This window comes from Triticum urartu, chromosome 5A (genome assembly GCF_056163025.1).
Source record: "Triticum urartu cultivar PI428250 chromosome 5A, HENAU_Tu73, whole genome shotgun sequence".
In the NCBI taxonomy this organism is placed as follows: domain Eukaryota; kingdom Viridiplantae; phylum Streptophyta; class Magnoliopsida; order Poales; family Poaceae; genus Triticum; species Triticum urartu.
The window spans coordinates 556,841,299-556,863,395 of record NC_141877.1 but is presented as its reverse complement, the minus strand read 5'-3'; the positions used below and the strand labels follow the sequence as shown (position 1 = coordinate 556,863,395).

General features: G+C 44.6%; 1 long non-coding RNA gene across 2 annotated transcripts; it reads left to right on the top strand.

The window, feature by feature from the left end:
* Positions 1 to 13,891: 13,891 nt before the first annotated feature.
* Positions 13,892 to 16,198, top strand: LOC147972833 (uncharacterized). Of its 2 annotated transcripts, none has more exons than XR_015602682.1 (4): positions 13,892 to 14,086; positions 14,931 to 15,149; positions 15,234 to 15,433; positions 15,698 to 16,198. It is a non-coding gene; the product is annotated as an uncharacterized LOC147972833 (long non-coding RNA). The 2 variants fall into 2 exon arrangements; XR_015602681.1 differs by having other exon boundaries at positions 13,893 to 14,086; positions 15,703 to 16,198.
* Positions 16,199 to 22,097: the final 5,899 nt, after the last annotated feature.

Sequence of the window (22,097 nt, the reverse complement as noted above, 5' to 3'; positions counted from 1 at the left end):
TCCCCATGCAAAGTTCTCCTAAATTTCATTCTATCCCATCCTTCCATCATAACTTCCCTCATAGTTAGCTTTTTACCAAATGTGATATCATATGATCTGGGAAAGCTTCAGCTAGTTTCCTCTTTCCCAGCCATAAATCTTCCTAGAACAAAGTTCCAGCTCCATTGCCCACCCTCCTCCTAGTGAGCACGCAGAACAGGTCTTTGACCTTCATCAACCCCTGCTAGAAGTGTGAGTCACAGTCCCACCTTTAACAATAGAAAATGGCATATCAATCACGTACTTGTTGTGAATCATCTCCTGCCAAAAGCCATCAATATTCTCTAATTTCCATAGCCATTTCATCAACAAGCATTGGTTCATCACTTCTAGATCGAGAACACCCAATCCACCACAGCTTTTTGGCATACACACGACAGACCAATTCACTAAGTGGTATCTTTTTCCCCTTGTGTCTCTTGCCACACCATTCTAGATCTACTGGTATTCATGTGTTTAAGCACCCCTTTTGGAGCTTCCAAGAAAGAAAGCATGTAGAGGGGTATGCTGTTGAGACTGGAATTCACCAAAGTAATAACCCTATCTCCAATTGATAATAGATTTCCTTTCCATCCCGCCATTCTTTTTTCAATTTTCTCTTCTGCAGGCTTCCATTGTGAGTTACTAAGTCTTTTAATTCTCATCCACAGGCAGCCCCAAATAATGCAAAGAAAAGGACCCTTCCTTGTAAGAGAAAATCTCTTTATAATCTTGCATTCTGTCAGTAGCATCTCCAATGCAAAATATTTCACTCTTGTGAAAATTAATTTTTAGTCATGATATTTGTTAAAAGATACGAAGAACATATTTCAAATTTCTAGTTTTTTCCACATCATCTTCCAGCAGGAAAATGGTATCATCTGCATACTGTAAGATTACCAACATTTCATTTATCAAGGGGGAAATAAGCCCTTTTATTAGCCCTTGTTCCCGTGCCCTCTTGATCAGAATGGCGGGCCTTCAACTACAATGTTGAACAACGGGGATGATAAGGAATCCCCTTGCCTCAGCCCTTTGTGTGTTGCAAAGTATGGTCCAACTTGATCATTTATCTTCACTGCCACTCTTCCTCCTTTCACTACCTTCATCACCCAGTCACACCACATGTCTCCAAACACTTTAGCCTGCATCATCTGATACAAGGAAGGCCATTTCACTTGGTCATATGCCTTCTCAAAATCAATTTTGAGTAGGATTCCTTTCATCTTCCTGACTTTCAGCTCATGGACAATTTCCTGGAGAAGCACCACTCCTTCCATGATATGTCTTCCTTTGATAAAAGTAGTTTGGGTATGGGATATCAATTTCCCAATAATCAAACCCAGTCTCTTTGCCAACAACTTAGTTAGTATTTTATAACTAACATTCAGCAGACATATTGGTCTAAATTTTTGAATAACCTCTACATCCTGCACCTTAGGAATAAGTGTAATTATACCATGGTTTAGGCTTTCAATATTCATAGTCCCCTTATGAAAAGCATCCAGCAACTCCTTGAGATCATCCTTGACCACTTCCCAAAATTTATGATAAAATTCAGCTGGCAACCCATCAGGTCCAGCAGCTTTATTATGCTTCATGCCAAACACAACTTTTCCAATCTCCTCTAAACTGAACTCTTCTGTCAGGAAAATTCTATCCTTTTTTGTCACCTCAGTGCATTGAATCTCCCTAAGACTGATCTCATATTTTTCAGGTTCTCCAAACAGGGTTTTATAAAACTCTATTATATGTTTCACCAGATCCTTATCTCCAGAAATCTCTTCACCATCATGCATCAGTTTAGCAATGTAGTTCTTCTTCTTCCTGCCACTTGCCTTTAGTTGAAATTATCTTGTATTCCCATCACCCTCCTTTAGATCTCTTTCATGTGCTCTTTATCTCCATTTGATCTCATCATCCCTAAGCAGCTTCTTGATTTGCTCCTCAAGATGGATCTTAATCTCCCTTTATCACATCATCAAGGGCCCAGTCTCACTCTTCTTGTCCAATTCATCAATTTTGCCTAAGATTTCTTTCTTGCATGTTTTGAAGGAACCTTCCACATTTATATGCCATACCTTAGCATGCCTCCTGATTCATCTTGTTTTCTCCTCCCATTTATCTATATCATGCACACCGAATGTAGGTGCACTCCAACTTTTTTCTACCATATCTGCAAAGCCATCTCTTTCAAAACAACAATTCTCAAATCTAAACAAATCACTGTGTGGAGCGGCCAAACCAGTGTTCAGGGTCAAGGCCACATGGTTAGAAAGTTCTCTAGCCAACCCAGTCACAACTGCCAGAGGATGAGCCACATCCCAATCTTTTGAAACTAACACTCTGTCTAGTTTCTCAAAAGTGGGATCCTCCTAATTATTAGCCCATGTATATAACCTACCCTGGAGCAGAACCTCTTTCAATCCACTCACTTCTATGATGGAATTAAAGGTATGACTCCATCTAGGGAGGGTGCATGGTTTATTTTTCTCTGGGGTTCTCCTGGTGATATTAAAATCACCCCCGTTACAACTAGTCCCTCAATTTTACTGCATACCTCAGCAAATTCAACCAAGAAATCATCTTTGTCCTCTTTTTGGGCAGGACCATAGAACCCTACAAGTTTCCATTGAAACAAAGAGATTTTATCTCCCATTCTAAAGCTAATGTAGTGCTCTCCAACTACAGAAGACAACACATCCATTTTGTCAGCATCCACCCCTAAAAGGAGTCCACCTGATCTCCCATTGAGTTTTAATTATTCCTAGTGAAAGTGTTTGCTGCTAGAAATTTTCTTGGCCCAACTCTCACTAAAATCTTGTATTAACGTTTCTGACAAACCTATAAATTGGATCCCAAAATCAAAAAACATATCTCCCAGGAACTTTTGTTTGTCAGGGCGTCCCAAAGCCCTGCAATTCCAAAAGATCCCTGACATGATTAGGATTTGGCTTTAGGGGGCCTTCCCCTTCTTTTTTTGCTAGCTCAGCCCTAAAAATCGGGGAGCACAACTTCAAAATCTTCCCTCCTGAAGTTAATAGCTTAGCTTTTTCAAGGCTAGCATATAACCTTGGATTTCTCTCATCTTCACTATCGGATAGAAAATCTTTGATCTCATCATCCTCAACCTTATCAGGTTCAGTTAATTTCTTATCAACACCTCTAGCAAGATCTAAATTATTTCTGTACATCTTTAGCATTTTTATAGATTTTACTAGACTAGCATGATTATGATTATTATTATTAACTATCTCAAGTTTGTTAGTCATATCAACCAACACCTCATCACTAGTATTAGCAACAGTGGGAATTTTTCTCACATACTTACCAGGGATGGTGTTTTTAGCTGCAGTTCTCTGCATAGCCAGCGCAGCCCTGTCTTTGTCCTCTTGATCTTTCAGCCACCCACATCTCCTAGGGCTTTTAGCTCCATCAGTCTTGCTAGTACCTACCTCCATATTGTCTCTGAAGGAAATATGCCCTAGAGGCAATAATAATGTTAATATTTTATTTCCTTATATCATGATAAATGTTTATTATTCATGCTAGAATTGTATTATCCGGAAACATAATACTTGTGTGAATACATAGACAAACTAAAACGTCACTAGTATGCCTCTACTTGACTAGCTTGTTAATCAAAGATGGTTATGTTTCCTAACCATAGACATGTGTTGTTATTTGATTAACGGGATCACATTATTAGGAGAATGATGTGATTGACATGACCCATTCCATTAGCTTAGCACCCGATCGTTTAGTATGCTGCTATTGCTTTCTTCATGACTTATACATGTTCCTATGACTATGAGATTATGCAACTCCCGTTTGCCGGAGGAACACTTCGTGTGCTACCAAATGTCATAACGTAACTGGGTGATTATAAAGGAGCTCTACAGGTGTCTCCAAAGGTAAATGTTGGGTTGGCGTATTTCGAGATTAGGATTTGTCACTCCGATTGTCGGAGAGGTATCTCTGGGCCCTCTCGGTAATGCACATCACATAAGCCTTGCAAGAATTGCAACTAATGAGTTAGTTGCGAGATGATGTATTATGAAACGAGTAAAGAGACTTGCCGGTAACGAGATTGAACTAGGTATTGAGATACCGACGATCGAATCTCGGGCAAGTAACATACCGATGACAAAGGGAACAACATATGTTGTTATGCGGTCTGACCAATAAAGATCTTCGTAGAATATGTGGGATCCAATATGAGCATCCAGGTTCCGCTATTGGTTATTGACCGGAGACATGTCTCGGTCATGTCTACATTGTTCTCGAACCCGTAGGGTCCGCACGCTTAAGGTTTCGATGACAGTTATATTATGAGTTTATGAGTTTTGATGTACCGAAGTTAGTTCGGAGTCCCGGATGTGATCACGGACATGACTAGGAGTCTTGAAATGGTCGAGACATAAAGATTGATATATTGGATGGCTATATTCGGACACCAGAAGTGTTCCGGGTGATTTCGGAGAAAACCGGAGTGCCGGAGGGTTACCGGAACCCCCCCAGGAGAAGTAATGGGCCGTATGGGCCTTAGTGGAGAGAGAAAGGAGTAGCCAAGGTGGGCCGCACGCCTCCTCCCCCTGGTCCGAATTAGACTAGGAGAGGGGGGGCGGCGCCCCCCTTTCCTTCTCCCTCCCCCCTTCCTTTCCCCCTCCTAGTAGGAGTAGGAAAGAGGGGAGTCCTACTCCTACTAGGAGGAGGACTCCTCCTCCTTGGTGCGCCATAGGGCCGGCCGGCCTCCTCCCCTTGCTCCTTTATATACGGGGGCAGGGGGCACCCCTAGACACACAAGTTGATCCACATGATCGTTTTCTTAGCCGTGTGCGGTGCCCCCTTCCACCATAATCCTCGATAATATTGTAGCGGTGCTTAGGCGAAGCCCTGCTACGGTAGAACATCAAGATCGTCACCACGCCATCATGCTGACGGAACTCTTCCCCGACACTTCGCTGGATCGGAGTTCGGGGATCGTCATCGAGTTGAACGTGTGCTAAAACTCAGAGGTGCCATAGTTTCGGTGCTTGATCGGTCGGGCCGTGAAGACGTACGACTACATCAACCGCGTTGTCATAACGCTTCCACTGTCAGTCTACAAGGGTACGTAGATCACACTCTCCCCTCTCGTTGCTATGCATCACCATGATCTTGCGTGTGCGTAGGAATTTTTTTGAAATTACTACGTTCCCCAACAGTGGTATCAGAGCCTAGGTTTTATGTGTTGATGTTATATGCATGAGTAGAACACAAGTGAGTTGTGGGCGATATAAGTCATACTGCTTACCAGCATGTCATACTTTGGTTCGGCGGTATTGTTGGACGAAGCGGCCCGGACCGACATTACGCGTACGCTTACGCGAGACCGGTTCTCCCGACGTGCTTTGCACAAAGGTGGCTAGCGGGTGTCAGTTTCTCCAACTTTAGTTGAACCGAGTGTGGCTACACCCGGTCCTTGCGAAGATTAAAACAACACCAACTTGACAAACTATCGTTGTGGTTTTGATGCGTAGGTAAGATTGGTTCTTACTTAAGCCCGTAGCAGCCACGTAAAACTTGCAACAACAAAGTAGAGAACGTCTAACTTGTTTTTGCAGGGCATGTTGTGATGTGATATGGTCAAGACATGATGCTAAATTTTATTGTATGAGATGATCATGTTTTGTAACCGAGTTATCGGCAACTGGAAGGAGCCATATGGTTGTCGCTTTATAGTATGCAATGCAACTGCGATGTAATGCTTTACTTTATCACTAAGCGGTAGCGATAGTCGTGGAAGCATAATATTGGCGAGACAACAACGATGCTACGATGGTGATCAAGGTGTCGCACCGGTGATGATGGTGATCATGACGGTGCTTCGAAGATGGAGATCACAAGCACAAGATGATGATGGCCATATCATATCACTTATATTGATTGCATGTGATGTTTATCTTTTATGCATCTTATCTTGCTTTGATTGACGGTAACATTTTAAGATGATCTCTCACTAATTATCAAGAAGTGTTCTCCCTGAGTATGCACCGTTGCGAAAGTTCTTCGTGCTGAGCCACCACGTGATGATCGGGTGTGATAGGCTCTACGTTCAAATACAACAGGTGCAAAACAGTTGCACACGCGGAATACCCAGGTTATACTTGACGAGCCAAGCATATACAGATATGGCCTCGGAACACGGAGACCGAAAGGTCGAGCGTGAATCATATAGTAGATATGATCAACATAGTGATGTTCACCAATAAAACTACTCCATCTCACGTGATGATCGGACATGGTTTAGTTGATTTGGATCACGTAATCACTTAGAGGATTAGAGGGATGTCTATCTAAGCGGGAGTTCTTTAGTAATATGATTAATTGAACCTAAATTTATCATGAACTTAGTACCTGATAGTATCTTGCTTGTTTATGTTTGGTTGTAGATAGATGGCCCGTGATGTTGTTTCATTGAATTTTAATGCGTTCCTTGAGAAAGCAAAGTTGAAAGATGATGGTAGCAATTACACAGACTGGGTCCGTAACTTGAGGATTATCCTCATTGCTGCACAGAAGAATTACGTCCTGGAAGCACCGCTGGGTGCCAGGCCTGCTGATGGAGCAACACCAGATGTTATGAACGTCCGGTAGAGCAAAGCTGATGACTACTCAATAGTTCAGTGTGCCATGCTTTACGGCTTAGAATCGGGACTTCAACGACGTTTTGAATGTCATGGAGCATATGAGATGTTCCAGGAGTTGAAGTTAATATTTCAAGCAAATGCCCGGATTGAGAGATATGAAGTCTCCAATAAGTTCTATAGCTATAAGATGGAGGAGAACAGTTCTGTCAGTGAGCATATACTAAAAATGTCTGGGTATAATAATGACTTGATTCAATTGGGAGTTAATCTTCCAGATGATTACGTCATTGACAGAATTCTCCAATCACTGCCACCTAGCTACAAGAGCTTCGTGATGAACTATAATATGCAAGGGATGAATAAGACTATTCCCAAGCTCTTCGCGATGCTGAAAGCTGCGGAGGTAGAAATCAAGAAGGAGCATCAAGTGTTGATGGTCAACAAGACCACTAGTTTCAAGAAAAAGGACAAAGGGAAGAAGAAGGGGAACTTCAAAAAGAACAGCAAGCAAGTTGCTGCTCAAGAGAAGAAACCCAAACCTGGACCTAAGCCTGAAACTAAGTGCTTCTACTGCAAGCAGACTGGTCACTGGAAGCGGAACTGCCCCAAGTATTTGGCGGATAAGAAGGATGGCAAGGTGAACAAAGGTATATGTGATATACATGTTATTGATGTGCACCTTAATAATGCTCGCAGTAGCACCTGGGTATTTGATACTGGTTCTGTTGCTAACATTTGCAACTCGAAACAGGGACTATGGATTAAGCGAAGATTGGCTAAGGACGAGGTGACGATGCGTGTGGGAAATGGTTCCAAAGTCGATGTGATCGCGGTCGACACGCTACCTCTACATCTACCTTCGGGATTAGTATTAGACCTAAATAATTGTTATTTGGTGCCAGCGTTGAGCATGAACATTATATCTGGATCTTGTTTGATGCGAGATGGTTATTCATTTAAATCAGAGAATAATGGTTGTTCTATTTATATGAGTAATATCTTCTATGGTCATGCACCCTTAAAGAGTGGTCTATTCTTATTAAATCTCGATAGTAGTGACACACATATTCATAATGTTGAAGCCAAAAGATGCAGAGTTGATAATGATAGTGCAACTTATTTGTGGCACTGCCGTTTGGGTCATATCGGTGTAAAGCGCATGAAGAAACTCCATACTGATGGACTTTTGGAACCACTTGATTATGAATCGCTTGGTACTTGCGAACCGTGCCTTATGGGTAAGATGACAAAAACACCGTTCTCCGGTACTATGGAGAGAGCAACAGATTTGTTGGAAATCATACATACAGATGTATGTGGTCCGATGAATGTTGAGGCTCATGGCGGATATCGTTATTTTCTCACCTTCACAGATGACTTATGCAGATATGGGTATATCTACTTAATGAAACATAAGTCTAAAACATTTGAAAAGTTCAAAGAATTTCAGAGTGAAGTTGAAAATCATCGTAACAAGAAAATAAAATTCCTACGATCTGATTGTGGAGGAGAATATTTGAGTTACCAGTTTGGTGTACATTTGAAACAATGTGGAATAGTTTCGCAACTCACGCCACCCGGAACACCACAGCGTAATGGTGTGTCCGGACGTCGTAATCGTACTTTACTTGATATGGTGCGATCTATGATGTCTCTTACTGATTTACCACTATCGTTTTGGGGTTATGCTCTAGAGACAGTCGCATTCACGTTAAATAGGGCACCATCAAAATCCGTTGAGACGACACCTTATGAACTGTGGTTTGGCAAGAAACCAAAGTTGTCGTTTCTAAAAGTTTGGGGCTGCGATGCTTATGTGAAAAAGCTTCAACCTGATAAGCTCGAACCCAAATCGGAGAAATGTGTCTTCATAGGATACCCAAAGGAAACTATTGGATACACCTTCTATCACAAATCCGAAGGCAAGACTTTTGTTGCTAAATTCAGAAATTTTCTAGAGAAGGAGTTTCTCTCGAAAGAAGTGAGTGGGAGGAAAGTAGAACTTGACGAGGTAACTGTACCTGCTCCCTTATTGGAAAGTAGCACATCACAGAAACCAGTTTCTGAGACACCTACACCAATTAGTGAGGAAGCTAATGATGATGATCATGAAACTTCAGAACAAGATACTACCGAACCTCGTAGATCAACCAGAGTAAGATCCGCACCAGAGTGGTACGGTAATCCTGTTCTGGAAATCATGCTACTAGATCATGATGAACCTACGAACTATGGAGAAGCGATGGTGAGCCCAGATTCCGCAAAATGGCTTGAAGCTATGAAACCTGAGATGGGATCCATGTATGAGAACAAAGTATGGACTTTGGTTGACTTGCCCAAATATCAGCAAGCAATTGAGAATAAATGGATCTTCACGAAGAAGACTGACGCTGACGGTAATGTTACTGTCTACAAACCTCGACTTGTCGCAAAAGGTTTTCGACAAGTTCAAGGGATTGACTACGATGAGACCTTCTCACCCGTAGCGATGCTTAAGTCTGTCCGAATCATGTTAGCAATTGCCGCATTTTATAATTATGAAATTTGGCAGATGGATGTCAAGACTGCATTCCTGAATGGATTTATGGAAGAAGAGTTGTATATGATGCTACCGGAAGGTTTTGTTGATCCAAAGGGAGCTAACAAAGTGTGCAAGCTCCAGCGATCCATTTATGGACTGGTGCAAGCTTCTCGGAGTTGGAATAAACGCTTTGATAGTGTGATCAAAGCATTTGGTTTTGTACAGACTTTTGGAGAAGCCTGTATTTACAAGAAAGTGAGTGGGAGCTCTGTAGCATTTCTGATATTATATGTAGATGACATATTACTAATCGGAAATGATATAGAATTTCTGGATAGCATAAACGGATACTTGAATAAGAGTTTTTCAATGAAAGACCTCGGTGAAGCTGCTTACATATTGGGCATTAAGATCTTTAGAGATAGATCAAGACGCTTAATTGGACTTTCACAAAGCACATACCTTGACAAAATTTTGAAGAAGTTCAAAATGGATCAAGCAAAGAAAGGATTCTTGCCTGTGTTACAAGGTGTGAAATTGAGTAAGACTCAATGCCCGACCAATGCAGAAGATAGAGAGAAAATGAAAGATGTTCCCTATGCTTCAGCCATAGGATCTATCATGTATGCAACGTTGTGTACCAGACCTGATGTGTGTCTTGCTATAAGTCTAGCAGGGAGGTACCAAACTAATCCAGGAGTGGATCACTGGACAGCGGTCAAGAACATCCTGAAATACTTGAAAAGGACTAAGGATATGTTTCTCATATATGGAGGTGACAAAGAGCTCATCGTAAATGGTTACATTGATGCAAGCTTTGACACTGATCCGGACGATTCTAAATCGCAAACCGGATACGTGTTTACATTAAATGGTGGAGCTGTCAGTTGGTGCAGCTCTAAACAAAGCATTGTGGCGGGATCTACATGTGAAGCGGAGTACATAGCTGCTTCGGAAGCAGCAAACGAAGGAGTCTGGATGAAGGAGTTCATATCCGATCTAGGTGTCATACCTAGTGCATCGGGTCCAATGAAAATCTTTTGTGACAATACTGGTGCAATTGCCTTGGCAAAGGAATCCAGATTTCACAAGAGAACCAAGCACATCAAGAGACGCTTCAATTCCATCCGGGATCTAGTCCAGGTGGGAGACATAGAGATTTGCAAGATACATACAGATCTGAATGTTGCAGATCCGTTGACTAAGCCTCTTCCACGAGCAAAACATGATCAGCACCAAAGCTCCATGGGTGTTAGAATCATTACTGTGTAATCTAGATTATTGACTCTAGTGCAAGTGGGAGACTGAAGGAAATATGCCCTAGAGGCAATAATAATGTTATTATTTTATTTCCATATATCATGATAAATGTTTATTATTCATGCTAGAATTGTATTATCCGGAAACATAATACTTGTGTGAATACATAGACAAACTAAAACGTCACTAGTATGCCTCTACTTGACTAGCTTGGTAATCAAAGATGGTTATGTTTCCTAACCATAGACATGTGTTGTCATTTGATTAACGGGATCACATTATTAGGAGAATGATGTGATTGACATGACCCATTCCATTAGCTTAGCACCCGATCGTTTAGTATGCTGCTATTGCTTTCTTCATGACTTATACATGTTCCTATGACTATGAGATTATGCAACTCTCGTTTGCCGGAGGAACACTTTGTGTGCTACCAAACGTCACAACGTAACTGGGTGATTATAAAGGAGCTCTACAGGTGTCTCCAAAGGTAAATGTTGGGTTGGCGTATTTCGAGATTAGGATTTGTCACTCCAATTGTCGGAGAGGTATCTCTGGGCCCTCTCGGTAATGCACATCACATAAGCCTTGCAAGCATTGCAACTAATGAGTTAGTTGCGAGATGATGTATTACAAAACGAGTAAAGAGACTTGCCGGTAACGAGATTGAACTAGGTATTGAGATACCGACGATCGAATCTCGGGCAAGTAACATACCGATGACAAAGGGAACAATGTATGTTGTTATGCGGTCTGACCGATAAAGATCTTCGTAGAATATGTGGGAGCCAATATGAGCATCCAGGTTCCACTATTGGTTATTGACCAGAGACATGTCTCGGTCATGTCTACATTGTTCTCGAACTCGTAGGGTCCGCACGCTTAAGGTTTTGATGATAGTTATATTGTGAGTTTATGAGTTTTGATGTACCGAAGTTAGTTTGGAGTCCCGGATGTGATCATGGACATGACGAGGAGTCTCGAAATGGTCGAGACATAAAGATTGATATATTGGACAGCTATATTCGGACACCGGAAGTGTTCCGGGTGATTTCGGAGAAAACCGGAGTGCCGGAGGGTTACGGGAACCCCACCGGGAGAAGTAATGGGCCGTATGGGCCTTAGTGGAGAAAGAAAGGAGCAGCCAGGGTGGGCCGCGCGCCTCCTCCCCCTGGTCCGAATTGGACTAGGAGAGGGGGGGCAGCGCCCCCCTTTCCTTCTCCCTCCCCCTTCCTTTCCCCCTCCTAGTAGGAGTAGGAAAGAGGGGAGTCCTACTCCTACTAGGAGGAGGACTCCTCCTCCTTGGTGCGCCATAGGGACGGCCGGCCTCCTCCCCTTGCTCCTTTATATACGGGGGCAGGGGGCACCCCTAGACACACAAGTTGATCCACGTGATTGTTTTCTTAGCCGTGTGCGGTGCCCCCTTCCACCATAATCCTCGATAATATTGTAGCGGTGCTTAGGCGAAGCCCTGCGACGGTAGAACATCAAGATCGCCACCACGCCGTCGTGCTGACGGAACTCTTCCCCGACACTTTGCTGGATCGGAGTCCAGGCATCGTCATCGAGCTGAACGTGTGCTAAAACTCGGAGGTGCTGTAGTTTCGGTGCTTGATCGGTCGGGCCGTGAAGACGTACGACTACATCAACCACGTTGTCATAACGCTTCTGCTGTCGGTCTACAAGGGTACGTAGATCACACTCTCCCCTCTCGTTGCTATGCATCACCATGATCTTGCGTGTGCGTAGGAAATTTTTTGAAATTACTACGTTCCCCAACAGTCTCCCCCCGAACCATTCTGATCTTGGTCCCAAATGATTCCAGAGATTCCACCATCTCTTCATCATCTTTTCCCACACATTCATGGGTCCTATAAGTAACTCCTCTTCATCTCCATCATCATCATGTATTGTCTTTGCCCCATCAACAGGTTCCTCCTCGTCCATTCTTCCAAGTTTTTATTTATTCTCAATCTCTTGGAGTCTATGTGCAGTAATGTGATCCTTCTCAGTCTGTGACAATTCACCATATTTCTCATTTCCAAACAACAACATCTCATAGTTAGGCATGACTACAGTACCCTGATCAGACATGATCATAGCTGGGAAGTTATCCTCTTTCTTTGCATTCTCAGATAAAGATGTACCAGATTCCCCCCTCCTTTCTGCTTCTTCTGATATCTGTTGGAGTCTGCAGGGTTCTGTGTGTCCGCCATTTCCATATTCCTTTTGTTAATCACTGTGGTTTCCTCTTCATGGATAGTGCTAGGTGTCACCACACTCTCAACTGTATACTACACTCTGTATATATTAGGTTTGATGTAAAATTCCAGGCTTAGTGGGAAAGATCTAGTTGTCCTTACATCCACTAAAAACCTCACCACCTGTTGATCATTCATTATCTGTATATCCACATTACCACTACCCCAATCATAGCCCCAAGCTCACAGATTCCTTTATAATGAGCCATCTCTTTTGGTACACCAGTAACCCTGGCCCAAACTGTCCATAGTCTTCCTCTATTATCAGCAACATCTACAGCCTTTTCCACCTTGACATTAGCATTAGACTCGTTCAATTTGAAATCATCAAATCCAATCAGGAGCTCCAGCTTGTCTGCATCTAGGAAAACCGCCAAAAAATCATTGCCTTTCTCAGTTACCTCAAATCATCTCTCCTCTAAAATGTAGTGCCAGACCTCTCTTCAGACTGTCTGCATCTAGATCACCATTCATCACCCGGATCAAACCGAGGGTACATGGCCTAGAATCCTCTTTGCTAGATCTGGCATACTGAGCCACAAAGAAACCAAGGTTTGGGTGCCCGAGACCCACTGTCTGCATCAAAGGCTTTGGTTGAAAGGGCCATACACATCTCTTGGTGACATGGGTCTTCTTCTCACAAACCACGCATGTAACCTCCAGCTCACATTCTTTAGATGTGTGCCCCTCTATCTCGCATTTGTAGCAGACGATATTCTTTTCAGACCCCACTTTGTCAACACCCATAGGAACCACCACAGAAGACCTAGATCCCCGATCAACACCTGAGGATGACGACGTACTTGTATGCTTCCTTGGTTTCGGTTTCCACTGCCCTGGTTGTTGAATCTCTCCCCATTGGTATGTCATCTTTATCCATCTTTGCTACTCATCCTCTCTCTATATCCTTCGAAATGTTTGTTTCTCTCTCTCCCACAAACATGTCTCTCTCTCTGCATCTGCTCCGGCTCGCCATCTTCCTTCTTGTCGGGCGTCTCTTTCTCTCCTTGTCTATCCATGACGGCGAGCTCGACAACACCTCCTTGTAAGTTCTCCTTGCTCCCAGATCTGCCATCACATTTAGGATTCGAGTAGAGGGGTGAGGACGGGCTGTATATGTACTAGGTAGTCCTATCCTCCCACCTCTTTTATCTACCCCATATCTTCGAGCCCGGCCCAGTGGACGGCCCATCTTGGCCCAGGCCCATCCCAGTCCTCTGTCTCTCTTCACCCACCCTCCCCGATGACGAGTAGAGCCACCAGTTCGTAGGCAATCTACTCGTCGGCGGCGGATCTGGCCTCTCTCGCTCTGGAGTCATCATCTCTCCCACCATGACCTCGTGCCCAGGGAATTGAAACCTCTCCCCACAGCTGATTTGCTCTTCCTCAATCAGGTACCGAGCATCCACCACCAGATCGCTATTACTCACAAGCACAACTCGATGAAAATCTTCGCGCAACATTAGAAACCCATCAACCCAATTTAGATTCTCTAAGAAACATGGCAACATCATCGCTCGACATCGCAAGATTCCTCTTTCTAACAAGCGCCGCTCCGTCCGCGCTCCCGTGAAGGGAGGAAGGAGGACCATACCACCGCCATGGCGATGAATCTGGTCTCTCCCCCCACTGGACCTCGTGTCTGTGGTCAGCTCTCCGCCTCATGGTGGAATTTGTGCCAACGTGCCTGCTGCCACAAACCCTGCGACTCCGCCTCTGCCTCTGCCCACAGAACCACCTTCTCGAGCGATGGCTCGCTGCTCGCATAGATCCTGTCCATCTCCGCCGGTGTCGCTTGAGCAAGGATGTCGTAAGCCTTCTCCTTCCTCGCCTTGCTCCTCCGCTTGGCCTCCAGCACCGCTCCACCTTGTCCCTTCGCATCCGCGTCACCAACGGGATCTGGTCCTTCTGGTCCATCCCGCCCCTCTGCCGCCTCCTTATCTCCCTCCGGGCGTCGCCCCCGCTCGCCGACGTACTCGACGGTGACCGCACCCGATAGATCGATGCGACCTGCAAGGTCAACGGTGATGGCGTGGAGCGAGAGTTTTCGCATCCGCTAGCCTGGATTATTACGAATCAGTGGAAGTTCTCTCACTTCTTGAAGGAAGAACAAGGCACCAACTTTGTTTAGCACACATGTTTTTTTTGAAAATTTCTTATGCCAAGTTTACATTAAAAAAGTCTTTTGCCAAGTTTACATTTTTTGGCAATAAATGCTTTGAATTACGGTAAATGTAGGTTTGAAGGGATTTCATGGAACCAGGAAGAGACTTTTAACGCTTATGCTGCTGAGGAGCCTCCTCAACCAAAGCCAGAGTTTGATTCAGGTTACATGAAGGATGGTTCGTCTCAAAAGGACTGCAGGAGCTGGAAGGGACAAGGGGATACAGAAGATGACTGGGGAGAAACCTATAGTAAGACAAGGATACCCGCTTTGTTTGTTGCTAGCATCTCTAGGTATGCTTCTGGTTGACGTGGAAAATATAAATACGAGAAAGTTTACAATATATTGTGCTAGTCTGCGGGAACTTTCCGCTGCAGTGGTGAAGTACGATCCTTGAGGGGTATACTTGGATCATTAAGTGTTGGCCATGTGGTTTTTGTGGCATGGTCGGATGATGATGGTTTCCAAGAAACACGCAGGAAACTTGGTATTAGATACTGCTATAACAGATCTTCTGCTTTGTACACTGTTGTTGACCCATTTAAGGAAGAAGCTGACAAGTCTAGCCATCAACTAAGTGAGCATATCCGTCTTTGGTAACATTAATTTATTCATTTTGTTCTTATCCGTTCCCAGATGCACATTTTTTATATGTTTGAGGACTTCATGTTAATTTTTTATGTTTTTATTTCCTGTATTACCTTAAACAATTGCAAATCACATATATGTCAAAAGATCTTTTCTGTACAAGTTAACAAGATTGGTTACTTTCTTTTTTAATTTTTCATTATATGAAGAGAAGCTTGTCCAACATCGTTTGAGATGATTTGGACATATTTAGTGCAGGCCTCCAGAAGCTCCAGTGCATAGCGGACGGCTAAAGAGTGCGGAGAATGCCAAGAGAGGTCGGGGTAGACCGAATTTGACATGGGAGGAGTCCCTTAAGAGAGACCTGGATGATTGAAGTATCACCAAAGAACTAGCTACGGACAGAGGTGCGTGGAAGCTTGCTATCCATGTGCCAGAGCCATGAGTTGGTTGCGAGATCTGTTGTTGTTGTTGTTGTTGTTGTTGTTGTTGTTGTTGTTGTTGTTGTTGTTGTTGTTGCTGGTGTTGCTATTGTGTTGTTGTTCTTGTTCTGGTTCTTGTTGTTGTTCTTCTTCTTCTTCTTCTTCTTCTTGTTGCTGGTGTTGCTGTTGTGTTGTTGTTCTTGTTCTTGTTCTTGTTGTTGGGAAAGGTTATTTTATTTTTTTCATGACCTATTTCTATTTTGCAACAAGTCCAATGATACTGCAGCTCTGGTCAAGTTAATAGTAGAATTGAGCAGTACTTTTTCCACCAAGATTCAAGTAGGATGACTTCGATTGCTCAATTCTGTTAATTTAGGTCACACAGATTTCCTTCTTTATTTTCTCTTTTCCATTGGGATTGTTTAGGACAGCATTTTTCTGGCATGGGTGTTAGCACACAACATGGACAAACACTTGTTAGAGGAGGTAGGACTGAACAAGCCTGTGGAGGGGTACACCCGGTGATCATGATGCATTAAACGCTAGTCGCTGCACCAGTAGCAAAGCCTCAAGACCCCTCGTGCCCGCCGTCACCCAATCCCTGGTTTTTATCCTGATCATGTCGAGTAGGCTAGTTAGGATGAGTCGGGTGTCTTCGAAGATGATCGTGTTGCGATGCTTCCATATGCATCATGCCACTAGCATGATGCAAACATGCCCTTCCAGGCAGAGGTCTGGGCGGAGAGGCATGTTTCCTACCACCAACTCACCAGTCCACAAAGTCACCCCCATGACGGGTGGACGAGCCATCAACCATATCCAAAAGAGCACCAAATGCAACATTGTGCATGAAAAGAAGCAGTCGTGAGGAGATGTGACATCATCTCCTCCGACTGGCCACATAATACATACATTTTGCTAGCATTGTGGGCATAACCTATAAGATACAAGATTGTTTAGACAACAGAGGTAAAACATGTAATTATTTTGCATAATTGTCTAATGTCAGCCCAAGAAGTGTCTCTTAAATTCTATTTTTGTGTATAGAGGAGAGGGTGTATAGGTTCTATGTATAAAGTATTACATCGATCTTTCACCCTTGTCATTAAAAAAATTTCTAGTTCTTTATCATTCTCATTCTTTTGCCATTGTCAGTCTTTAGCACTCCTTAGTTATCATTTAAAATTGGATTTGCCTTGTGAGTTATTTCTATTAACAATTACATTATTTTCTTAGCCTTGTTATTTTTTGATGCTTAGTTTGAGAAGTGGTCCTAGCAGCCAAGTTGTAATCATGCATATGTTAATATCTTTTTTATTCTTTACTGGTATTTTTTATTCACGACCAGTATAATAGTTGGCGGGTCGAGCTGAGGTTGAGATCGTAGACAAATTGTGACTACTCTAGACTACGGCATGGTACTGTAGTACTCAACTTATAGTATTCAACTACTAATATGTACTCCAGGAGTAATATGCAGTATATACTATATAGTGCTCCCTCTGTATTGACAGTGTCAAAAAACGACTTATATTTTGATACAGAGGGAGTACAATACAGTATACAATAAAACTGAATGGATGGGCATCCACTACAAGTCATTCTTCTTTTAACCTCGTGACTAATTAAAGCTATGCCATCCCAAGGTGCTACGAAATGGAAGGATCATATCAACGTCCATGAACGCGAAATCATGGATCAGACTGCCAAATTGGGGAGTGGATAAAGAACTTGACGCCATGTCAATTGTAATATACATGGCCAGGGCCTCTGCTTCTCTAGGAACCAAGAAGGCAAGGGAGAAATCAAACCCAAGAAGAAGGGGAGGAGAGAAGGGAGGAATTACTTGCTACAATAGCAAAGGAGTACTTGCTTGCCATCGCCAGATGGATCCAAGAGGAGCATAAAAGCACAAGAGAGGATCTAGAGGAGGAGCACAATAGCAGAGGAACACATTAGCAGAGGAGGACAAGGAGGAGCAAAACAATAGAGGGGCAAATCCAGGGGAGGAGCAGAACCAACGGAGGGAGAGGAGTTGAATACTCCTAGCCACTACTGGTGGCGGCGGTGGGTCAGTGGGTGGTGGAGGCGGCCTACTCCCAGGCGAGACAGGCATGCGTCTCGTTGTGGAGGATCCTGGAAAGCTAGGGTTGCCATTTTTCCTCCTGTGGGCTGCTCACTTATCCCTCCAAAATCAATTCGATCGATACAAACACGCCGACTAGCCTAGACCAGTCCACAACTAGTTGTTCAACCCCTCAACTCGCAGAGCTAGTCTACACGAAGAACCTAGTCGACAATCAGATTTGAGAATGTTAGACTAGTCGCGCGACTAGTCAACACTTGTCCTTCGAGTCATAATCCTTGAAGATAACCAAAAATAGGTGAAACATAATAGGAGTATAATTTAGCATTTTTTTAGCTGTATAATTTACCATTAGTCATGGTAGGGTTTTGTGTAGCGAAGATTTTATTGCAAGACTCCATATTAACAGCTAGGATCAGAGGGACCTAGTTCTTCCTTGGTACTTGTCACTTAACATTAACTTAACTTTTTGTACTTAACATTAATCTTTTATCCATAATTGGATTGGAAATGTGTGACGATCTAAATAGTACCATCTCTCCATTTTTGTTTGCTCTTTTGTCTGAAACCATACATTTTCACAAATGCTCCTTCTATGGGTTTCCTGCTTTGTTGGGAGCCATGTGTTTTACTTTTTTTTTAGTTTCTATTGTATCTACTAGATGACCCATTGCATCATTGGTACAAAGCCCGACTAAAGCCATGAAGCAAAGTGGCTTAAGATCAACATATGTTACGAATGGTCGGCAAAGGGGCAAAAAGCAAATGCAAGTAAGAACTTAGTCGAGCTATTTAAAGGATTTTTTTCTTGAATTTCCTCCAAGTGATTATGCTCGTATTTCATTTATGCTTGCCTTGTATTTCCTCCAAGATCAACATATACCATAGTTGTGCTGCATCATCACTTTCTCTTTGGGGAAATGCCGACGTATCTTCAAGCGACATCAGGCTTCGGCCATCGGAGGGTCGTCATCATCGTCATCGGAGCTTGTTCCGTCGCCAGAATCATCCGACAGCTCCATGTGCTCCCTGGTGTCGGTGTCAAAACCGGCGGATCTCAGGTCGGGGGTCCCGAACTATGCGTCTAGGCCGGATGGTAACATGAGGCAGGGAACACGATGTTTTACCCAGGTTCGGGCCCTCTTGATGGAGGTAAAACCCTACGTCCTGCTTGATTAATATTGATGATATGGGTAGTACAAGAGTAGATCTACCACGAGATCAAGGAGGCTAAACCCTAGAAGCTAGCCTATGGTATGATTGTTGTGTATGGAGTTGATTGCCTACGGACTACAACCCTCCAGTTTATATAGACACCGGATAGGGTTAGGGTTACATAGAGTCGGTTACAATGGTAGGAGATCTTGAATATCCGCATCGCCAAGCTTGCCTTCCACGCCAAGGAAAATCCCATCCGGTCACGGGACGAAGTCTTCAATCTTGTATCTTCATAGTCCAGGAGTCCGGCTGAAGGTATAGTCCGGCTACCCGAACACCCCCTAATCCAGGACTCCCTCAGTAGCCCCTGAACCAGGCTTCAATGACGACGAGTCCGGCGCGCAAATTGTCTTCGGCATTGCAAGGCGGGTTCCTCATCCAAGTCCATCATAGAAGATTGTAAACACCAAGAGTAGTGTCCGGCTCTGCAAAATAAGTTTCCACATATTGCCATAGAGAGAATAATATTAACACAAATCAAATCTGCTGACGTATTCCGCAGTGCGTCATCACACTACAGCCAAGTCCTTCACTCGAATCGTTTTCATTTTTCCACCTCAGCGTGTCTTGCGAGGCGGTTTCCTTGGCACGTCTTGTCAAAGCAGAGATCGTGTGCCCCCCTTTTACGGGATTCTCATCAATACGGACGTGGGTAACCCAATCGTGCCCGTTAGCATGTTTTCTCGATTAAAGGCGAGTCCCAAACGGTTACGGGGAGGGCTCCTGGTATTCAACCTCTTATAAAGAGACCAGGGCCTTACTCCTTTTCTCCAATCCCAAAACAAGTTCGCTCGTCGCCTCGAGTTCCAACACCCTAGGCTCCAGATTCCGGGCGCCTCAGACCTTTGACAATGTCCGGTTCCGACCTTCAAGGCCGATGGATGCCCTCCTCCGTCACGGAGGAGGACGTGCTAAAGTTGAGAGAGGCTAAGTTCTTGACCGCCGAAATTCCGCACAGGTTGCCTGCTCAAGGGCAGGCTATCCCCAGTCCCCAGCCCGGTGAGAGCGTGGTGTTCGTGTCTCACTTCCTTCGGGGGCTAGGCTTCCCGATGGATCCCTTTGCGAGGGGATTGCTGTTTCATTACGGGCTGGAATTCCACGACTTAGCTCCGGAGTCCATCCTCCATATCTCCTCGTTTATCGTTGTATGCGAAGCGTTCCTCCGTGTTACCCCTCACTTCAGAATATGGCTCAAGACTTTCAAAGTGGAGCCGAAGATGATCAAGGGACGGCACGCAGAGTGCGGAGGCGCTGTTATAAGCAAAAATGCTGATGCTCCATGGCCCGAGGGCTCTTTTCAAGAGGAGCTAGGCTTGTGGCAACGAGAGTGGTTTTATATCACCGCTCCCCGGAGCACCAAGTGGGTGGCGCTTCCTGCCTTTCGCTCGGGTCCCCCACCACGGCTAGCGTCATGGGTTAACAGAGGGTTAGATTGGGGTTTGCCCAAAGACGTGCCCTTGTTACAGGGCCGCATTAAGGATCTCTTGGAAGGAGGCCTCAGCCTGGTCAAAGTGACGCAGGTCATGCTGATTCGCCGAATATTGCCCGGCAAACGTCGCTCCCTTCACTTGTGGGAGTTTAATCCAGAGGGACCGCGAGCTCTCCAAAATTTCATGGGCGCAAGGCCCGCGGAGATGTATAAACTGTTCTTCGGATCACAAGAGATGTGTCCGGATTTAACCGAGGATGCAGGCCTAAGCTACAATCGCCCGGATACTCAAGTAAGCAACCTTGTGCCCAGACCTTCTATCCGTATAATTGTCATAAACTTGCCCCTAAAAGAGTCGTCCTTTTAAACAGGAGTGGATAGCGAAGGCAAAGCTGATCAGGTGTCCGGCTCCCCTTCCTGAAACCAGGCCGAATCCCGTGCTGGTCAGGATGCTGGAAATAATGCCTTTGGAGGGGGAGGACAAGGAAGCTATGGCCTCCTCGAAGGAGGCTGCTCCGAAGGGAGGAACCGACAATTCCTCTCCTAAGGGGAAGAAGAGAGCCGCCTCTGACGACCCGGAAACCATGGCCTCGAAGCGGGGGAAAAATCCTCGTCAAAGGGTCCGACGCCGGGGAGTTCCTCGGGCGAACTACGCCCTCAAGGGGATCAGCCCTCCAGCGAGTCGTAAGTAGAGAAAGATTTTCCTTTTGAGGGATGAGGGAAATCCTTGATTTATATCTGAGAAGATTAACCGAATTTTTACCTTGTAGCTCGGACCTCAGCCCTTCTCGGCAGAGCTTTTCTTCGGGGGATCTCCTTCCGGAGATGATGGAGAGCGGGACGCCTCCCCCTGCCATGCCGCCTAGCGAGGCGGGCGACCCTGAGGTGTCATCGCGGAGGGTTTCTCCGAATCCGGCAGGGGCGGAAGATATCTATGTGGCCCCCCGAGGCTCTCCGCATCCGGCCTTCGAAAGAGGTCGTGGGACAAGTCCGGCACCGTCTGGTGCTCGGCCGGAGGAGCTAAAGATTCTGCTGGGGTGAGCTTCTATCTCGGAGGAGCACCGTGCATTGATGGGCACGGTGATTGAAAGGATCTCATCCGCAGAGAGCGGATTGCATGAGGCCGTCAAAATTCTACTGACGGGTTTTGAGGTACATTAGATAATGTACACTTTTGTCAGTTGCGCATGAATAAGATGCGCCCTATGTAGATAGTAGCCCCTGAGACTCTGCGCGTCGTCAAGAAATGACGGAACGCGGAGGATCATAATCCCAGGTCTAAGATGTCGCCTTTGAATATAGGCAGCAGGGTGTCCGGAATCGAGCCGAACTAAAGATTTTGCCGAACTAAAGCGGCAACTGTACGTGGCAGATGACGACATCGCGCTTGTCAACAAGCGGCTTGATGAGGCTCAAGGTATGTAATTCTTCGGGCGGCATCAGGTAAGAAGAGTTTTATGCCAGTGTCTTACGATGTGTGTGCTTGAAGCAAATGGTG